The 20,830-nt window shown below is 32.8% G+C and overlaps 1 long non-coding RNA gene across 6 annotated transcripts in view; it reads left to right on the top strand.

Moving 5' to 3' along the window:
- LOC143237980 (uncharacterized) overlaps nucleotides 1-14,733 on the top strand; it is a 52,465-nt gene extending 37,732 nt beyond the window's left edge. For 3 of the 6 annotated variants that reach the window (XR_013020362.1, XR_013020364.1, XR_013020361.1), the window contains exons 2-4: nucleotides 12,079-12,149; nucleotides 12,489-12,567; nucleotides 13,352-14,732. This is a non-coding gene — a long non-coding RNA (uncharacterized LOC143237980). Of the gene's footprint in view, nucleotides 1-8,889; nucleotides 9,079-12,034; nucleotides 12,150-12,488; nucleotides 12,568-13,351 lie in introns of those variants that run through there. The other 3 variants (XR_013020360.1, XR_013020359.1, XR_013020363.1) reach the window with 3 other exon arrangements.
- Nucleotides 14,734-20,830: the final 6,097 nt, after the last annotated feature.

Below are 20,830 nucleotides of genomic sequence, written 5' to 3'. Positions count from 1 at the left end.
CTTTATAGATTACAAAAAGACTAACATTTATAAATAGAAATAAAAAAATTTAAAGTTCAATACGAAATGTGACAACTACTCCATATAATGACTTTGGTGACAACTACTCCATATAATGACTTTAGTGACAACTATTCCTCATAATGACTTTGGTGACAACTATTCCATATAATGACTTTGGTGACAACTACTCCATATAATGATTTAGTGACAACTATTCCTCATAATGACTTTGGTGACAACTACTCCATATAATGACTTTGGTGACAACTACTCCATATAATGACTTTAGTGACAACTATTCCTCATAATGACTTTAGTGACAACTATTCCTCATAATGACTTTTGTGACAACTACTCCATATAATGACTTTAGTGACAACTATTCCTCATAATGACTTTGGTGACAACTACTCCATATAATGACTTTAGTGACACCTACTCCATATAATGACTTTAGTGACAACTATTCCTCATAATGACTTTGGTGACAACTACTCCATATAATGACTTTAGTGACAACTATTCCATATAATGACTTTGGTGACAACTACTCCATATAAATAACTTTTGTTATAACTATATTATATAATGACTTTGTTACCAACTATTCCATATAATGACTTTGGTGACAACTACTCTATATAATGACTTTAGTGACAACTATTCCATATAATGACTTTGGTGACAACTACTCCATATAAATAACTTTTGTTATAACTATATTATATAATGACTTTGTTACCAACTATTCCATATAATGACTTTGGTGACAACTACTCTATATAATGACTTTGTTACCAACTATTCCATATAATGACTTTGGTGACAACTACTCTATATAATGACTTTAGTGACAACTATTCCATATAATGACTTTGGTGACAACTACTCCATATAAATAACTTTTGTTATAACTATATTATATAATGACTTTGTTACCAACTATTCCATATAATAACTTTGGTGACAACTATTCCATATAATGACTTTGGTGACAACTACTCCATATAAATAACTTTTGTTATAACTATTTTATATAAGTAAAAACATTTTGGAAATTTTAAAACTTTCACACAAATAAAAATATTACATTTTATCTTTACCTTTTCACCCAAGTCGTAAACTACAACTTCCAAATTCAATTTCCCAAGCTCACTTGATACAAAACTGTTGTACTAACGATAAAAATTATATTTCATAAGTTAGTATTACGGCTATGACAAAGGTTTTATTCCATAAGTCAATACTAGGGCTATACGATCAACTTGTGAATTTTGATTAATGTGATTTTAAAAATGTTTACCATTGCTCATAACCTACGTGAATATATTTGCACTGCAGAAATAAGGAAAGTATTTCAAAACTATGCATTTTCATTAGCCTGAGTTTTTACTACATTAGGTCTTCAGTCATGGGTATATACACATCTAACACAAAATACCAGTTAAGAATTCAACACAATAAACATTTTTGAGAAGTTAAAAATTGTGAATGAGTGTTGTCGTTCTGTACAAAAAATATATCAGATTATTATGTACTGACTTTATTTATAGTGGGTTACATATCTTTGGACTTTCTTTCAAGTGAACTTGTTGGATACTTAGCTTTCCCCAACGTTATTGCTTATTTACGTTCAGAGAAAATTGTCCATATGTTATATCCTCCTTTGTTACGTATGAAATGACCAGTAACATAACTAATGATGCATGCACTACGTGAGAGTTGTCCTTCTTTGTTCAAAAGTATACAATAGCTAGTTCTCTTACTCTATACACAGAGTATATAGCAGCGAGTTCTCTAACTCTACATCTAAAGTATATAGCGGTTAGTTTTCTAACCTTACATGCAGAGTATATAGCGGCTACTTCTCTTGCTCTTCGGCCAGAATTTCTCCTGGTATGAGCTCCTGGTGGTATAAAACAGTACTTTGTGAGTTCGTCTTTGTCTTGTACAATATTGATCAAAATATTTGCCTATAGTTCTGTACTGATGTTACCGTCTACGTGCTTGGAGTAGTTGACCGAATAGTAACATAGAAGGTAGTTTGTGATCGGAGAAAATGCACGAGTTTTTATTCTGGTTTGTATTATTTGTTTGGAGCATCTGTTCGTTAAATATAGATACACACCTGCTTTGTATAAAAAGGTGTGCTTTTGGCATAATAATTATAGAAACGTCTTATTTAAATAAAGTAGAAAACAACGTTTCAATCTTCTGTTATTGAGAACGTTGTTCTGTGCTTTATTTTAATACAAGTTTTAACACCCATACCAGGCCTCTTGAGAATACATTTTTACATGACGTGGGTTTCTTGTCATCACGTTATAAAAACCGATCAACGCTTTGATCAGAAACCTTTTCGTGGTGTAGAGTTATACCTCGTCACAAGCCAAAAGATATAGAGTTTTAAATTGATCGATTATCCAGAAATGGTATGAACCAAAAGTACATTGTCAGAAGAGTAGGGTACCCCGAGTGCACTGTACCCAGATTCTTGAAACGGCATCAGAGTATAGGAAACATTGCTCCAAGACGCCAAAAGAAACAACAAAAAAACTATTGTCCGAGATGATCGTGTTTTGATCAGGTTAACAGGTCAAAACCGAAAGATGTTTTACAACACCCTACAACAGGAATGGTATTAAGAAATTCGTTCCAGGATGTTTAGAAAAACAGTGAAAAAGAGACTGATCAAAAAAGGTAATTTTGCAAAATATTAACCAGAATCCACTGCCTCCACCATGTTACTTGGGCAAGAAAGCATTCCAACTTATAGTTAAGACACTGGAGATATGTTATATTTTCAGATTAGCCCTGTTTCCGACATGTTAAAACTGCTCGCGGGATTCATTTTCGTCATTTGCCTGGAGAACAGATGAAGAAAGATTGTATTTCCCACAACAAACACAAAGGAGGTGGTGTAGTACATGTTTGGGCAGAAATTCATCATGGTGGAAATTTGTTTTCATATCCTTCAGGGAAATATCAATGACGCCTCCTACATGCATCATATGAATATGATACTTTTATCATATACTAGAGCAGGGTTTGGCAATAAATTTGTGTTCCAGTATGACAATTACATTACCCACAGTGTACATATTGTATTAGATTATCTTGACGAGGACAATGTTACAAGATTACCATGGCTAACAAAGTCTCCAGACCGTAACTCTATTGGAAATTGTTGACAGAACTGAGCCGGAAAGTTGCTAATCACGACCCTAAATCAGCTCTGTGGCTGGGTTTTAGTGCCTTATAATGACATTGGTACCTGATGAAATTGTTTGTTATTCTAATAAATCATTTATGATGTCCATAAAACCCGTTTTATTATCAGGAGAGAACAATACTGCCTATTTAGGGATGGCTCAGATTGTTCATTGAAACCATTTTTTAAATATCTCATCAATAGAACATCTGAGCTTTAAGATACTATACAGAATTCTCTTTTTAAAACATCTGTATAGTGAAGACTCCTAGGTTTCCCCTGAAGAAGAAAGGTCCATTTTTTGGAAGCGCTCGAATTATACGATTGCTATTTCGTTTTTATATAATAACCGAGTCACAAGTTTTTGGAATGTATGTAAATAAAGCTAAATATCAAAACAAAAAGTTTGAATTTCTTGTTCTTCTCTTTCCTACATTTTTAATTACAAAATAACTCAAGAAACAAAACAATGATGCCAACCGACTTTCCTGACATAGTTTCAAATAGAGTAAATATTATTAATGAGTGATAATAATTTCAGTGTAACTGAATTTTATCATTATACCTTGAAGTTGGTTTTCTTACAGAAATTTGGCTTTCTTATAAAACGTTTAAATTCAGGTTAAAAAAAAAAGAGTTACCATACAGTAATAAATAAATAATAAAAATTACAGTTGGAACGTCATTATATGTAGATTTTGTTATGAATACAATATTTCTCTGTCTGTTGTACACTGTATTAAAAACAAACAATCAAGTAAAGAAAAACGTTTCTAAAAATAAAATAAATACAGAGATGGGTGATATCAATCCTTCAGGATGGCATTTGCATCGTCCCTATATAAGCACAGGCAAAAATGAATTAATGTATAGCAATAAATATATATATACCTATATATATGACTATTCAATCACAATTTATTATATTTTTGTCTGTTAACGTTCTAATTTGTTTGTTTTTGAATTTCGCGCAAAGCTACTCGAGGGCTATCTGCGCTAGCCGTCCCTAATTTAGCAGTGTAAGACTAGAGGGAAGGCAGCTAGTCATTACCATTCACCGCCAACTCGTGGGCTATTCTTTTGTCAATGAATAATGGAATTGACTGTCACATTATAACGCCCTCGCGGCTGAAAGGGAGGGAATGTTTGGTGTGACAGGGATTCGAACCCGCGACCCTCAGATTAGGAGTCGAACGCCTTAACACGCTTGGCCATACCGGGCCATTGTGGCATGCTAATGTTAACTCAGCTTGGAATGGACTGATAGTTAGAACCTTCGACTCATAGCTTGCAGTTCATGGGATGGAAACTCAGCTTGGAATGGACTGATAGTTAGAATCTCCAACTCATAACTTGCAGTTCATGGGATGGAAACTCATCTTGGAATGGACTGATAGTTAGAACCTCCGACTCATAGCTTACAGTTCATGAGATGGAAACTCGTCTTGGAATGGACTGATAGTTAGAACCTCCGACTCATAGCTTGCAGTTCATGGGATGGAAACTCATCTTGGAATGGACTGACAGTTAGAACCTTCGACTCATAACTTGCAATTCATGAGATGGAAACTCAGCACCGAAATGTCCTCTCCTAGCCAGGTGAGCGATATAATGTGTCAGTCTGCCCTACTATTTATTGGTAGAAGAACACTCCATGAGTTGACAGTGGGTGTTACTTGCAAATTGTCTTCTCTGTAATTGGTAATTCAATATTTAGCAAGCCAGTAAGTTACTCTTAATAGCTTTATAAAAATAAACACATTTTTAATATTTTAAAAAATAAATTAAGATGTGACGAAGAAATAATTATTATACAAAAATTATTTTTGATAATGGCAAGTTATATGTAATATACGTTACTGTTGCAGTACGTAATGTAAAGTTTCTTTGTTGTGTTATATAATATTCTATTTTTAACAATTGAGTTATAAAGTAATAATAGGCCGTACGATGTTCGTTTTCATTAAATTATCGTAAGAATGGAATCAGTAATCCATTTCTTAACTTAGGACTAGTCCTTTTTTCTTATACTTCAGTTTTATGAAACTTCTTCAAAATTAAATTCTATAAAAGTAACCTATCTTTGCTGCCAAAACCCAATAATGACGCAAAAATATGGTAATAAAAAAATGAAAGCAATGTGACTTATAATGACTAGTCCATAAAAATAGAATCTGATTACAGCAGCTGATGAGATTATAACTCACTGTTGTTCAGATAAGATGGAAACAAAATGGCTGCTCTAGTCTTCTTTAATTCGAGCAGTGGAGTTTGGAGTAAAACTACATATAATAGACAAAACAGGAGATGAAAAACACAACTTTTTATAACTGGCATCATTTTCCGATTTAAATACTGATGGACTAAATAAGGACATTTTGCATAGATTAATATAGTAACTTAACACATTAATTAATTTGGGACATTTATATACTCTTGAAAAAAGATATAAGCTGAAACGCCGGGTAGATGTTAATAATTTTAATCCAAAGTTGCTTGTCATCTTTATTCAAATTAATCACATATCTCGTGCTCATTTAAAACGAAACATAAACCACGTGCTTCCAGACACGTTGGTGCGAAAAAACACAAGACGAAGAAAACTGTACAAAATAGCTAGCAAATAAATGGTGGGATTTTCTCTTTTTTTTAGGTACCAATTCCTTCGAAATATCCATAAAGTCATCTTACTTCTCATCTACGAGTTCTTCCGAGTTGGATTAATTACAACATAGTCTTGGAACCTGACATCAACGTATAATGAAGGATCTTTCCCTGTAGTGCAGAGACATGATTTCAGATTCATATCATTGCTGTGTGTAATATAAGCAGTGGTGTTGGGAACTATGTATATAAAAGGCCTGGCATGGCCAAGCGTGTTAAGGCGTGCGACTCGTAATCCGAGGGTCGCGGGTTCGCATCCCAGTCGCGCTAAACATGCTTGCCCTTTCAGCCGTGGGGGCGTTATAATGTACGGTTAATCCCACTATTCATTGGTTAAAGAGTAGCCCAAGATTTGGCGGTGGGTGATGATGACTAGCTGCCTTCCCTCTAGTCTGACACTGCAAAATTAGGGACGGCTAAGGTTTCTCCTCCTGATTGGGGGTTGTGCGGTAGGCTAGCAATCCACTCACTTAAAAAACCAGCCTATTAATGAATCCGCAAGAGATTGCGGCCCTATGTTCCTTCATGAAATCGAGAGGCATAAATAATAATAAATAATAATGTTAGACATCAATATATTTACTTTATAATTTGAAAAGGATTTTCTTTACTTGTACAAATTTCATATGTACATGTTTAATATAACACGCATTTCTCAGTTTGATAGTGCTGCGTATATTTGTGTTTCGTGTTCTTATTTGTTATAAAATTTACGAACATGTTGGCCAAAAATTCTGAGTAAATAAATATTACTTTTCACTATATTTTACTTTATGGTTAGTTCATTTTTTTAGCATCTCCTCGCTAGTACAGCAGTATGTCTCCGGATTTACAACCCTAAAATCAGGGGTTCAATTACCCTCGGTGAGCTTAGCAGATAGTCTGATGTGGCTATGCTATACGAAAACACACACACGTCTTCTTTAGCAACTCAGTTAAAACAATAATTGGTTTCTACTTCATACAGTTTTTACTACTATATCTTTCATTATTTTGTTGCTGCTCTTACCTGTAAAATAAATCAAAGCAATTTTGAATAACACTGCAACAACCAAAGACGAGACGGTATGACACTTTTCTTACACGTAATGTAAAAAAAAATAAAGTGAATACCACAACAGCAACCAAATATGTAGCGTAGTACCACTCTTTCTGTGGGTAAATCAAAGAGTACTCGAAAATACTAGAAGAACAACCAAAGATAAAAACTACAGGGAGCTTTAACCCTTCCCCTCAAACCAATAAAAAATCCGTTTGAAAACGGAAACTGCTTTTAAAGCTCGACTTCCCTCTAAAGGTGGACCATCTGAATATTTTATAACTCGTCTATTCTACATACAAAAGATAATAAGATAGGAGTATGTTACTTCATGATAACGAAAAGAGAGAGAAGAAAACGAAGAAAAATATATAATAATGTAAAACTTATAGTAATATCAATCTTTAGAATCACTTCAATGTGTTGTGGAACTGCTATTATAAAGAAAAAACGTAAATAATCCAGGCCCCGGCATGGCCAAGTGGTTAAACTACTCGACTTGTAATCCGACTGTCGCGGGTTTGAATCCCCGTCTCATCAAACATGCTCGCCATTTCAGTCGTGGGGACGTTATAATGTAACGGTCAATCCCGCTATTCGTTGGTAAAAGTGTAACCCAAGAGTTGGCGGTCGGTTGTGATGACTAGCTGCCTTCCCTCTAGTCTTACACTGCTAAATTAGGGACGGCTAGCGCAGATAGCCCTTGTGTAGCTTTGCGCGAAATTCAAAACAAACCAAACCAAATAATCCAGTGCAGGGTGTCGTTGGAATTATAACTGAGAATTTTAGTTATATTTAAAGTACGTTAGGATAGATAAACAGCAGAACGCGCACTTTTAAGTTGTTGTTTATACACACACAACACACAAATCTCATTTTCTTTCACTTTACTTTTATGAAATACAAAACGATTTATTTCCGTGGACACTGCTCCGAAATCGACATTTTTTTACAATGTCAGCAACCTTGGTTCAGCGAACATTCCACCTCTGTAACGTAGTTTGGTTTGAGTTAAAGTATCCTTGAAATTTCAGTCTGTGTCTTTCATATTTACGTCGGGCATCCATCTGATAACATGTGCGTGAATGTAACTGTAAAAAGAACCGTTACAAAGTTAGTAATAGTTTTCATGTATAACAAGTTTCAGTCTAACTACACCTATATTTCCTTAACTCTAATTTCCTGTTCATTCAAGGCTATACCAATAAAGTTAGCAAGCCAGTCGGGCTACGAAATGAATCCTGTTTTATGTTGTCTCCCAACGTGACAGTGATAAGTCTTCGGATTTACAACGCTAATATCAGCAGTTCGATTCCCTTCGGTAGACACAGCAGATAGCCTAATGTGGCATTGCTATAACAAAACTCACAAACGTTCTATGTAGCATTTACGTTGTTTAGAGTTGTATCATGTTTACATGCACTCCACGTATGTTCACACCAAGCAGCTGTTACTGAAAGTTATTTGGAAAATTGGTTTTCACCATCAAAATTTGTCGTAATATAAAATACATTCTACATTGGTTCAAGTAACTTTAATCAATATCTTAGAGCAAGATAAGAATCACTGCTTTCAGTTATTACAGCATTACAAAAAATAACACTTTATTCGAACGCTTTCAATTTCTTAAATTGTTTGTGTAACAGGTTTTTATTGTTGTTGTTAAATTATATTTTTCCTTCAAATTAAACTTTACACATTGTGTAGTTTAAGAACAATTAAAAACCAAAGGCAAATCTAATTTACATTATTTCACGATGATAATTGTATTTGTGGTACTTCCAATGTAAGAGTGGTTGATAAAACGTTAATAAACGTATATTCAAAGTGATTAAAACAACAATTCTCTTGTAGATGAAAAACGTTTTAACGGAGATCCGCAAAGCTTATTTTCTATCGATAGATGGCGTTAAATGTTCCGCTTCACGAGGGTCAAATCATGGATTTGTTATCGAATCAGGAACAAATTACCACCGTTGTCTGAGGTGGTATACGAAGTTTGTGTTGGCTAGAGGTAACAGGCAAAACTTCTACGATTTAGACCGCAGAAAGTAAAATGCGTAGTATAAATGTTGTCCTATTATTATTCTCTTGTCTCAATGGTTTTGCACTCTTTGAAGAGAGTGTAGTTGATAAAAGAGTAGCTAGTGCAAAAATAGAGGTGCGTACTTAGACTATAAAGTTTGAAATATATTGTTACTAGATTTAGAAGTTAATATTAGAAGTAATTTTACTGACTCTATACCAGTTTAGTACAGTAGCTTGTCGTAAGAAGTAAGGGTTTCTGGAATAATTACAAAACGTTATAGCAATGGTTTATTAAAATATATATTTTAAAAGCAGTAGTTTTGTATTTGTTCTTATAAATGTCTCTTCGTTTTTTTATAATGTCTAGTCTCAGAATGAATTGAGAGTTTGGTTTGTTTTGAATTTCGTGCAAAGCTACACGAGGGCTATCTGCGCTAGTTGTCTCTAATTTATCAGTGTAAGACTAGAGGGAAGGCAGCTAGTCATCACCACCCACCGCCAATTCTTGGACTACTCTTTTACCAATAGTGGGATTGACTGTCATATTATAACGTCCCTTCGGCTGAAAGGGCGAGCATGTTTAGTGTGACTGGGATTTGAACCCGCGACCCTCTGATGACTGAATTGAGAGAATAATAATCCGTGATGATGAGAAACCCATTTCTAGATAAAAAACATATATGTAAAAACTGCTGGCATGTTGTTTGCTTCTCTACTTAGAGTTTTCTCTGCCCATACCAGCCGTTTTTACATATATAATTGAGAGAATAGCATCTACGTTTTAAAAAGTTGTCTCTTTTTTGTTTCATTTTTCCTATATTGTGATAGATAAAACTAGTACTTGCTATAAGCCATATTATTATTTCGTCTATTATTTGACCATTTTTGAGTTGTTACTGTTTCGATTGTCTCTTTGTATTTATATTGCATGTTTTTACAAATTTAAAAACAATTTAGTTACAATAAGTTTTTATTTGCTTTTTTTTTAAGAAAAAAGAAAAGTACGCTGTCAAGATTGCGCCCTACATGTATATATATACTTATATATCGACTTATATATATATTGGGTTGAGGAATAATTCGTGAGCGTTTTTTCAAGTTAAAAAAGTATATTCATAAATGAAACGCTTTCGCAAAATATTTCATGTCATTTGGTAGATAAATTTTTGCTCTAATAGATGGTGTGTTTGATTTTCATATGTCTTTAATTTTTGCTTTCATTTTCAGCTCATTAAATGGAATGTCAAGTGGACAAAATCGAGCATTTTCGACACCATTTGCTTTTCGCATTTAATTTCTTGCAATTTCGTTTAAAACAATGCATACTATATACCTAGGTATTACATGAAATAAAGTATCATAATAAATGTTTTGGGTGTAATGTGTTCATGCATTGAAGTATTGTATAGTCTTGCATGTAATGCTTGAATGAAATTATTTAAAAACGCTCACGAATTATTCCTCAACCTAATATATATATCTAATATCTCTACTTATATATCGACTTATATATATATATATCTTATATCTCTACTTATATATCTATATATATCTACTTATACATGTATATATATATATATCTTATATATCTATATCTACTTATTTTTCTACTTATATATCTCTGTGGTCTAGTTTCAGTTTGGTTTGTTTTGTTTTGAATTTCGCGCATAGCTACACGAGGGCTATCTGCGCTAACCGTTCTTAATTTAGCAGTCTAAAACTAAAAGGAAGGCAGCTAGTCATCACCACCCACCGCCATCTCTTGGACTACTCTTTTTCCAATAGTGGGATTGACTGTCACATTATAACGTCCCCTCGGCTGAAAGGGCGAGCATGTTTGGTGTGACTGGGATTCGAACCCGCGACCCTCAGATTACGATTCGAGTGCCTTAACCACCTGGTCATGCCGAGCCTAACATCGTTTCCACTATGTGCTGAAATTTCTAGTTACATGGTTGTGAATTTGATACTCGAATAAATTTTATTTCGCGTGCTTTTTACACAAATTAGAGATTTATTTTGCAAAAGGAATATAAGTGAAAGCTCCTACTCGTTTTTTTGTTAGCTACCCGCAGCAGATGCGCTTAATTACCGACAAAATAACAAAAGAGATTGTATCGTAAAACTTCAACGACATCAGCAAATTTATTTCTTGGTAAAACTATTTTAATTTAGAAGCCTTTCTATTCTTCTGTTCAGGTTTGCCTGTCACGCAACCCAGGCCCTAGGTTGAAGTTTTTTTTTTGTTTTTTTTTCTTTTATGAATTATGGTATTGTTGAAAAGTTGTCGGCCATAACACAGAAAAACTAAATAGTATTATACAATTTTATTACTATCAACCTGTAAATTACACTATGTAACAAAATTTTTACTTTTTCTTGTTTTGGGGCAGAAAGTGTGATTTTTCAATTGCTTATGCTTAAAGTAAATGGAAAAGACCTGTTTTTCTCTTCAAACTTTGTTTTTGTGACCTGGGAGCGAATAACGAAAATATTATGGAAGAAACTATTTGGGGACTGATACAAGAATGTGATTTACATTACAGTCGCAAATTTCGAAAAATTACTCACTTCTAAACATGTAAATCTTGATTCATATGTTGTTCTATTAAGACCTTATGTAAATGAAAATGTGCAAATTTGCCCGTTTTTACCCAGAAAATAGGTTAGTTTATAAATTTCATTATCCAGGTCACAGAAGCAAAGTTTGAAGAGAATAATGGCCATTTTCTATACTTTTACAACATAAAGAAGTAGAAATAACACATACTATCCAGGAACACAATTTGTGTTACATAGTGTAATTGGTAAAGGATGCTGTGGTTTTATCTCTTAGCATTATTTCTGGAAAGAAATTTTAAAAATTAGCTTCTTCCAAAACTTGGTTAAACAAATTAATATACTGAAAAAAAAAAACTTATTGGTGTATATTACTGTGTTTAGATTTACTCTGGGGAAGTGAGTACTGACTGTTCGTTGACACATATTGTAAAAAACAAAAATATTAAAGTTTTAATACAGAATTTGCTCATTGGTAATCAAAAACTTGACCAAACTCTCTTATGGTTTACTGTATTATAACTTCGTAGTTAGAAGATATGTATTTAAATGAGAAAACTGTCTTCTGCTCCAGAGCTGTGGAGGATGACGTTTAAATCAACTCCCAGAAGTGAAGAAATTTATTTATGATGACATTCCATTGTTGTATCCTTTGTCACTAAAAAACTTTAAATAACATTTCCAAAAAGAATACATAACGTACAAATTCTAACGATAATTTTTCAGTTTTATTTGTTTAAAAAGTGCATAAAGTCAACATGAATAAAACGTACCTGTGTTCTGTAGGCTTACAAACACGAGTGAAAGATAAATATCCTTATAAATTCATGGCATATGTAGTATGTTTTCTTCGTATGTCTTATAAAACATGTTTTGGTCTTGAGATGTTTGTCCATTAAATAAAATGTTTTAATATATAATAATATAAAGAAAAGTTTTTTTTTTACATGTTTTACACAAGAAAATTTCCTAAGCCATCCCTAGTCATAATGTAAACTTCAAAAAGGTGCCAGGAGCACCACCTGAGTTGATTTTCATAAATAAAGCAGGTCAGGAGATTGAGGTAAGAATAACCTTTTCATCAAATAAAACAATGAAGTTGACATGTTCTGGTAATTATAAGGTTAGATGTAAAATAGCAAGAAACACTAGTCACTACATATCAGTAAAAGACACACATGTAAGAAGCAATGAAATATAAATTTAAAAATAATTAAAAATTACACTAAGAAAGTAAAATATGTATTTCGTTTGTTACTTTGAGAATTAATTTCTCAATTTGTTTGCTTTTTATTTTCAAGATAAAATGTAAAGCAAAAAGTAAATAAGTTGTTTGTTCTTATATTTTTGCTGCAGTTTTTTATGATCTGAGGTTGTTTGGTGAGAAACACTGTTACCTTCTAAATTCCAAGGTGCACCTTATAAAGAAAAGAACCTTAAGAAAATTTAAAAAATAATATTGAATTAATCTTTATTCAAACTAATTGATATTTTTAATTTCTAAGTTAATGTACCTGTTTTTATAAATAGTTATATATATATATGGATTTAATATATATATTAAATTCCAAGGTGCACCTTATAAAGAAAAGAACCTTAAGAAAATTTAAAAAATAATATTGAATTAATCTTTATTCAAACTAATTGATATTTTTAATTTCTAAGTTAATGTACCTGTTTTTATAAATAGTTATATATATATATATGGATTTAATTTATATTTTATACTTACGTAGATAAATATTAGTATTTCTCTTGATTACAATCGTTATTTGTTATGATATTTTGTCCATAGTTCCTTTGGAAATGATAGGATTGGACAGTAATCGAAATGTTTAATTTGTTAGAGAATTGATATTAGTGGCATGAGTCGAAAGGAGTGTAGAAAACTTTTAGTTGACCGTGGATTCTATCGCAAGAAATCAGACAAGGATGAAGTCCCTTCTGAATACCAAGATGCACCCTATAATAGAAACGAACTTTAAGAAGCTTAAAAACAGATACTGAATAGATTTTTATTAAAATTGATTGTTATTTTCTTGGTAAAACGTATTTTTTATTCAGCTATAATTATTAATGCAAATTGCTCATTCTTCAAATCTTAAAAGAAAGATATTAAAGACTTTCTATACTTGCATAGAAATTCTGTTTAAACTACAAATAAAAATGTACCATTTATATATATTTATACACGTTTAAAGATTAGCAGTTCTAATTTTTTCCACATACTATCTTACTGTCAAATATACTGAAATTGAATTTATTCATTGTCGGTTGAACAAAATGTTATAATCGAGTTTTAACAACTTGTCTATAATAGTAAGAGTACATTTAATCTTTATTTTTAGTATCTGAGTCGACTAGAGAGTAGAAGATATTAAAAACTACTTCATTAAATATAAAACGACCGAGTACGTCAGATTGTTTTATTAACAATAATAGGATTTCACCACAAGAGCTTCGTCGGGGAATCACTTGGTATTACAATTAATATTATTCGGCTTAAAAGAATCGGTCAGATACTGAGCTTCTGATAAAGCATATATTATTCTCCAGCCTAATGTAATCTATTGTAGTACTGATTCCTTTGTTGAAGCATATATTATTTAACAACGTGACAGAATTATTTAAATATGAAGTGAGTTCCTGGTGAAAAGTCATTGCGAAATATTTACAGCGCAATGCAATACTTGGTCGTTTGGTATTTAGTAATGCGTGTCGTTAGTTGAGAACTGTTTAATTCCTTTATTGGGTAATAATGTTTACAACTTAAAAGTAACTAATGTTAAAAAAATAATTGCTTAAATGGTGCAGTTTAGTAAGAGAAAAACTAGAATATAATTAAGAAACAGAAATTTGAAAAATAATTATCATATTCCGTGGTACACTTTTAAGATTTTATCAAGTCTGCTAACCCTAAGAAGATCTATGCACTTTGTATGTTTACAGTTATGCAATGGACCTTACAGTTACAATGCATAACAGTGTTTTTAAGTTCTGTACTGTAGTTTACGGCATAGTTAATCTCTGAGTTGTCTTTTTGTTGTGAACTTATGAAACTGCTGATTAAAAACATTACTGTCAGCAGTAGATATTTTGTCATAACAGAAAGTGTAGTACATTTGAAATTATTATGATTAAGATTTTAAGACGTAATGTAGAACTAAAGAAGTTTAATATTGTTGTTTCAGTAATATACAACTCTAGAAATAAAGTTATTTTGAAAAAAAAAAAGTTATGGGTTTTGCTATTTCTAACAACATATAAATAACTTGAATGTAGAGTTATATATTACATAAAAATATTAAACAAATACCTATAATAAGATTTTAGTTCAAAATTAAGTAACTAAATACAAAATCCAAAGTAAACAACATTTAATTGAGGCTAATCTATTATCTTTTTTACCTCACTTATCCAATAACATTTCTGGTCCCTTATTTTTCGCTTGGTTTCTTTGGACTAAATATAAATCATGCATTTATACGACTTGTATTTTGTGTTCAACAGTTAGAAAATTTATCTCCTAAAAATAATCAAATAATTGATTTGATGTTAAGCAAAAGATGTTTCTTGTTGGATCAGAAGTAATGTTGTAGACTTGCACCATAAAATCCAGAATTCGATTTCCCGCGATGAACAGAACATAAATGGTCTGTTATATAGCTTTGTATTATAAAATCAATAAAAACTATACGAGGGTTTCCTTTTATTATGAACTTTCGACTTCTTCACCAGAGCCTTCATCGGACAACAGTGCACTGAATAATATACATTTCTTTCTCTTTAGACCCACAAACGATTTGAACTTTAAACAGTAGTTTTATAAGTGTTTGGAATTCATATGGATGCTATAAGTAATTATAGGGTTAAACAGTATATTTTTATATTCTCTAACATCATCGGGAACATCTCTCAATCACAATCCTACAATGCCAAACCTTCTGTTTTGAATTCACACCATGAGTAAATTAATGATTGTAACAAATTTACTGTTGTACATTTATTGTAGTACCAACGTTTTGTTTATATGCTAAAATATATTTCTGTTAAGAAAGAAAATTATGTGTGTCAATCTTTTTGGTAAATACCATAAACTTGACGATACATACTAACATTTAATTAACTTCTAAATTCAAATTTAAATTTCTGGTTATTTGAAATAGTAATACTTTAATATATGTATCATAATAAATCAGAGACTCGTCCGAAATAAATTATAATAAGTCACGTAATAAATTGGGGGCTCGTGTCCTAGACCTGAATCAGAGGTAAAATTCGAAATAAATTAAAATTCAAATCTTAATTCAATTTGTGTTTGTCAGTACCAACAATATTTGGTAAATTTGATTAACAAGGTTTTCTGGAATGCCCCCCTTCCTGGAACAACTAGAAAAATATAAAGTGTATTGGTTGAAACTGCCAAAATCTTAGAAGTAGAAACTAAAAAAACCAATGAGAAAAAATGAAGTAAAAAGCGTACTGTTAAAATATTAGTCGATGGTGACTTCTTGTCTGAGGAAGCATAAGGGGAATTCTCTAGTCTCTCCACTAGCCAATCAGAGTTGAGTGATAAAGATAAATTGGAAAGCCAATTAAAACTCAAACAAATTAAGCTTGAACAAGCCCGTATCGAAGCCCATAAAGGGCAAGCCCGTATCAAAGATGAAGAGGAAGTAAACGTCTCGTGGTCAAACAAGCTTCTATCGATGTGGAAAAAGAAAGTAAGCGTCTTAAGCCCGAAGAAGCCCGTATTGAAGCCGAAAAAGAAATTAGGCTTAAAGAAATGAACTCAATCAATATATTAAAGTATTTAATTAAAATTAAGTTGATAAATATTTCCAATATTTTGAGAAAGTTGCTCAAACCATGGAATGGCCCCAAAAAAATGGTCGTTATTGTTACTGAATGTTTTAACTTGCAAAGCACAAGAAGTTTGTCGTGCTCTCTCTCTAGAAGACTGCACCAGTTATGATAAGGTTGAAGCAGTTATCCTCAAAGCATACGAGTTAGTAATGGAGGCTTATCGCCAAATGTTTTGTAGTTATCGCAAGCAAGATAGTCAAACTTATATGGAATTCACCCACGAAAAATAGGTTTATTTGATTAAAAGCGTAATTGTATGTATATTGGCAACAATTTCGCCAAACTAAGACAATAATGTGTAACTTAAGAACTTAAATGTTGTTTAAGTGGCGACCTAAAAACGTACTTGGATATAAAGAAAGATGAAACAATACAGGAAGCAACCTTTCTTTCTGATTATTACACTTTAATGCGTAAAACCACTTTTCATAAAAAGAAATTCCCGCCATCTCAACAAAAACATCTATGTTCAATTAATTAATGTTGAGGATTTTCAATTTCTCAATTAGAGATCATATTACAGATGGAATAAAACTTTATCAAGGCTTGTCTGTCATTTTTATATAAAACCTGGTCATGTTATGTCCAACTGTTGGCGTTTGAAAGAGAAAAAAGAAAAGGAGGTAACACCCAATGCGTTCGTGTCCACATATGAACGTGACTTCGCCAGATCACCTGATGTTGTTGATTCAGCCACTGATAAAAAGGCTGATGTAGTTAGAGAGGAATTTAGACCTTTTGTGTCTGTTGGTTCTGTGTCTTTGACACATGACACTGTTAATCACATACCAATATATGTTTTACGTGATATTGGGATGACTTAATCATTGTTGTTAGGTGTCTTGCCTTTACATTCGAGTTCTGCTACTGGCGAGTCTGGTATTGCTCATGGTATTGAAGGTGGCTTTATTAATGTTCCTCTTCATAACATTCATTTGACATCAGAACTAATTATGGACCAACTGTGGTTGGAGTAAGACCTCTGCTAATTCAGGGTGTATCATTATTGCTGAGAAACAACTCGGCTGGGGGAAAAGTTGTTTGCTGAACCTAAGATGGTTAGCAAACCGATAACTGTTTCATCAAAGAACGGTGTTGTTAGGGAGAATCTAAAAGTGTTTTCCCTCATGTGCTGAAACTCGAGCTTAGGCGAAGAAATTAAGCCAAACAGAGATGATAGAGACGTGTTCAGAGGACGATATCATAGATTTATATCAGACATAATTTTTTGGACCCGACAGATCTCCTGCGAGTAATTGTCCTACTGATAATTCATTGTTGAGTGAAACCGATGTGTGTAAGGGATATGGTTCAGCTGGAGAAATCCCATTTGCTAGAAGCAAACTGATCGACGAACAAGAAAAGAATCCATAGATATCTTCACTATTTAAATATGCCTCCCAAAAATAAACTGGAGAAAGTTCCAAATGGGTACTTTTTCAAAAATTGTGTTCACGAGAAAACGGAGACCAGCAAATGTACCAGCTTCAAAGGACTAGACTGTAGTTTATCAAACTGTTGTTCCAAAAGCGTATCGTTCTGATATATTGAAAGTGGCTCATGAACTCTCCATGGGAGGTAATTTAAGAGTCAACAAGACGTGTGACAAAATGATGATATATATCTTTTGGCCAAAGGTTAAGCAAGACGTTTCTCAGTTTTGTAAAATTTGTCAATTTTCTAGAAAACGTAATGAGTAAATTCCTTTTTCGTTTTTGAAACCCATCCAAGTTTTCAAAGAACACTTCAGTCGTGTGATTATTGATTGTGATAAGCCAAAACATTTGTGTTTAAGCACTTTCAAGTGCAATGTGATTTTATTATCTTATTGTCATGGTTTTTGAAATTGTATAATTCTTTGACAATGTATTGTATTTAATCTATTGTTCGCAATGTACGTGTACAGATGACATCTTAGTTAAAAATTGTCTAACACAAATTTTTAATTCTCTAAGGAGGAGATGTGACAAATTTACTGTTGTACATTTATTTTAGCGTCAACGTTTGTTTCTGTATAGTTTTTAATGCATGTGACGTATATTTTTAATGCATTTTGCACAAGTCCCACCTATTCTCTAAATTTGTAGATTCTTGAGAGTAAGAATCAACAACACTTGTTTTACGAAAACGCTAGCGTGTTCGAACTTTGATGAACGTTCTAGTCTCGAGTGATTCTTATAAAAGCAGCCAGCCGAGAGACAGTAATACATTATTATTACTGATCAGCTACAGTCAATATACTATAGGCCTCAGAAGCTATAATTGTGATTAACACTTAGTAATCGGAAAGGTACAGAATTTGACGAGGAATGTTTATAGGTTTCGAACATTAAAACTGTTCAACTTCAGTCAATTAGTTCGGACGTTATTAAGGACATTATATATCGTAGCCATAGAAAACTTACGGGTACTTCAAGCTTAGCCAGCCGTCAAAAGTGTACAGGTGTATCAGCAAAGAATTAATTTGCTCTCTGTGCACATTGATAAAAGATTGAGTTCCAGACCCGATATGACACCCAATACTGCTTTTAAGTTTGTATATAAACCATCATTTGTAATAACTATTAACAACAACTATTATAAATTGTTTTGTGTTTGTATGTTAAAATATATTTGTGTTAAGAAAAAAATTGAGTGTATCAATCTTGTTGGCAAATACCATAAACCCGATATATATTAACATTTAATTAAAATCTAAATTCAAATTTCAGGTTATTTAAGTTAGTAATACGTTAATATACATATCAAAATAAATCGGAGACTAAACAAATTATAATACGTAACATAATGAAAAATATATAAATAATTTCAACTCTTTAAGTTCAATTTGTCTTAATGAAAAATACCGCATTTGCCCGAATATAATGTGCACTTTTCCTTCCTTCAGATATCGCCTAAAAAATTGACTGTGTATTATGTTCGCGCATGTTCAAGTTTGTTATGTATTTTACGAAAGACTACCATCGAAAATCATTAATGTTGTATACCCAACGCTATGGATGAGACGGACAAAGACGTGATATGGAAATCAAAAGAGAATTAAATAAACGTTGAAGGAAACATAGCTGATGATGTATTTAGAAACTATTCAATGTGTTTTGTACAATTGATGGTAAAAAACAAAAATAATTTCTTCAATTTAATCGTTCAATGTCGTTTGCGAATTAAAATCCAGGGTGCGTTATACTCGGTGAAATACGGTATTGTTGGGAAAACTAGAAATATTTTTCACATTGTTGTATTCCTCTGTATTTCACTGCTTCTCCTTACCGTTGTGATGATTGGTAATGTATTGTTGAACAGTGTTAGCGTCCATAATAAAAATCATGTGATGCGGTTTTCCACTGGGAACGTTCGAGCCTATTGGATTCCATGGCTTTGCCATTTTTTAAGATGTACGATTTTTGTTTAGAGCGTTTACGTGCATAAGGTACAGATTTTTTTTAAAACTTGATTTCACTGAGTATTGGTTAGCACAAAGAGAGAGCTGGTTGCTTGTTAAACAAATACAGAATCTACAGATAAGACATGAGCGGGTTATTCTCATTCGTTGTCAGATTGTTTTGTCTCTCCTTCAAAAAACAAACAAACAGCATCTGTTTAATATTGGTAGTTATGACATTAAAAGTTATTTTACTTCTAACAGTTTGTAATAATTTATCTTACTATAATGGACGTAGTTTGTTTTTTAATATCACACAAAGCTACTCGAGGGCTATCTGCGCTATCCGTCCCTAATTTAGCAGTGTAAGACTAGAAGGAAGGCAGCTAGTCATCACCACCCGCCGCCAACTCTTGGGCTACTCTTTTACCAACGAATAATTGGATTGACCGTCACATTATAACGGATGAAAGGGCGAGCATGTTTGGTGTGACGGGGATTCGAACCCGCGACCGTCGGATTACTAATCGAATGCCTTAACCCACTTGGCCATGCCGGGCCCGTAGTTTGTATGTTAAGATTTATGTGTGTGACCAAAGCTACAGAAAAGTCTCTAAACATCAGAATGCTTGTACTATACAATGTTGATTAATCAAGGACTTTCTGTGTTCCTAGCGTGTGTTTTAAACTTGTAAGAAGTGGACCCACAAAAAAAAAAAAAAAAGCTGAAATTCAAGAAAATCGCAATGCCAGAAGTGGTTATTGAGGTTTATGGAATGTGGCGTTATCTCTCGGATGGCACCACAAACAATGCTCCATGAAAACATTCACTCTTTGGATATTCAATTCAATTTGAAAAAAATAATAATTGTAGTACGGGTAACAACCATTTCTTTACGATTTTAACTAATATCTCATCGAGAATGGCCCGGCATGGTTAGGTAGTTAAGGCACTCGATTCGTAATCCGAGGGTCGCGGGTTCGAATCCCCGTCACACCAAACATGCTCGCCCTTTCATCCGTGAGGGCGTTATCAAGTCAATCCCACTATTCGTTGGTAAAAGAATAGCCCAAGAGT

This window comes from Tachypleus tridentatus, chromosome 13, assembly GCF_004210375.1.
Source record: "Tachypleus tridentatus isolate NWPU-2018 chromosome 13, ASM421037v1, whole genome shotgun sequence".
In the NCBI taxonomy this organism is placed as follows: domain Eukaryota; kingdom Metazoa; phylum Arthropoda; class Merostomata; order Xiphosura; family Limulidae; genus Tachypleus; species Tachypleus tridentatus.
The sequence above is the reverse complement of the archived record's forward strand: the minus strand, read 5'-3'. Positions and strand labels throughout refer to the sequence as shown.